Source organism: Calidris pugnax, unplaced genomic scaffold (genome assembly GCF_001431845.1).
Source record: "Calidris pugnax isolate Ruff unplaced genomic scaffold, ASM143184v1 scaffold932, whole genome shotgun sequence".
In the NCBI taxonomy this organism is placed as follows: domain Eukaryota; kingdom Metazoa; phylum Chordata; class Aves; order Charadriiformes; family Scolopacidae; genus Calidris; species Calidris pugnax.
In genome coordinates, this window is record NW_015091641.1 from 90079 (window position 1) to 92114 (window position 2036).

A 2036-nucleotide genomic window follows, 5' to 3' on the forward strand; every position below is an offset into this window, starting at 1 on the left:
GTTGTGTATTACACATTAGTACATGTTTTAAGCGTGTTGGGGCGTGTTGAGACACCTTAAATGATGTGTTTCTAAGTATGTTGTGGTATGTTGAGACATGTCACACTTTGTATGTTTAAGTATGTTGTCTGTTACATGTTGACGCATGTTTAAGTGTGTTGTCTGTTGAGGCCTGTTCTGTGTTACAGCGTGTTGGGGCATGTTACGGCGTGTTGAGCCGTGTTGTGGCGTGTAGCATGTTGAGTCATGTTGCGAGTTTTGGTGGGTTGAGGTGTTGTTACGTGTTGATGCATGTTTAAGTGTGTTGGGGCATGTTGAGATGTGTTACATGTTGCATGTTTGTGTTGCGTGTTACATGTTGATGCGTGTTTAGGTGTGTTGGGGTGGGTTGAGGTGTGTGACACACTGATGCGTGTTTAAGTTGTGGTGTGTTGAGCCATGTTGCAGCGTGTTGTGGCGTGTAGCCTGTTGAACTGTGTAGTGAGTTGTGGTGTGTTGAGGCGTGTTACACGTTGATGCATGTTTAAGCGCGTTGTCTTACGTGTTGATGCATGTTTAAGCGTCTTGTGGTGTGTTGTGGCGTGTCCTGTGTTACAGCGTGTTACGGTGTGTTGCATGTTGAGGTGTGATGTGTTTTGAAGCGTGTTGGGGTGTGTTGCATGTTGTGTGTTGTGGCATGTTGTGTGTTGAGGTGTCTTTGCGTCTTGCAGGTTGCGGCGTGTAGCGTGTCGCGTGTGTTGTGGGCATGTTGTGTGTTGGTGCGTGTTGAGGCGTCATAGCGTGTTGGTGTGTTATGGCATGTTGGGGCATGTTATGGCATGTTGAGTTGTGTTGCAGTGTGTTGTGGCGTGTAGAGCATGTTGAGCCCATGTAGCAAGGTGCGGTGCGTTGAGGCATGTTACATGTTGATACATGTTTAAGTGTGTTGTGTTACATGTTGATGCGTGTTTAAGTGTGTTGTGGTGTGTCGTGGCATGTCCTGTGTTACGGCATGTTGAGGTGCGTTGTGTTTTGAAGTGTGTTGGGGCGTGTTGCATGTTGAGCTGTGTGGAGGCGTGTTGCGTGTGGAGGCGTGTTGCGTGTTGCAGAGTGCTGAGGTGTGTTGCAGTGTGTTGGTGTGTGTTGAGGCATGTTCCAGCGTGTTGAGGCGTCACAGCCTGTTGGGGTGTGTTACAGGATGTTACGGCGCGTTGAGGCGTGTTATGGCATGTTGATGTATGTTGTGGTATGTTGTGGCATGTAGTGTGTTGAGCCCAGGTAGCGAGTTGTGGTGCGTGGAGGCATGTTACACGATGCATGTTTAAGCGTGTTGTGTGTTATGTGTTGATGTGTGTTTAAGCATGTTATAGTGCGTTCTGTGTTATGATACGTTACAGCATATTCTGGCGTGTTAAGGCATGTTGTGTTTTGGAGCGTGTTGGCACGTGTTGTGTGTTGTGGCATGTTGTGTGTTGAGTTGTCTCTGCATCTTGCAGGTTGTGGCACGTAGCGTGTTGCGTGTGTCGACGTGTAGTGTGTGCAGGCATGTTGTGTGTTGGTGCATGCTCAGGCATGTTACAGCATGTTGATACATGTTAAGGAGTGTTATGTTGCAGCAGCGCAGCGTGTTGGGAGGTTATGGCATGTTAGAGCATGTTGAGGCGTGTTATGGTATGTTGGGTTGTGTTATGGCATGTTGAGCTGTGGTATGGTGTGTTGTTGCGTGTAGCATGTTGAGTTGTGTTGCGAGTTGGGGTGTGTTGAGGCGTGTTACGTGTTGATGGATGTTTAAGTGTTTTGTGTGTTACGCGATGATGCGTGTCTAAGCGTGTTGTGTGTCCTGTGTTACGGCAGGACGGCGTATTCTGGAGGGTTGAGGCTTGTGTTTTGAAGCGTGTTGGGGCGTGTTGCATGTTGAGGTGTGTTGTGGTATCTTGCAGCTTGTGGCGTGTAGCGTGTTGCGTGTGTCAGCGTGTTGAGCGTGTCGGTGTGTTGTGTGTTGGAGAGTGCTGAGGGGGGTGCCAGCGTGTTATGGCGTGTTGAGGAGGGTCATGGTG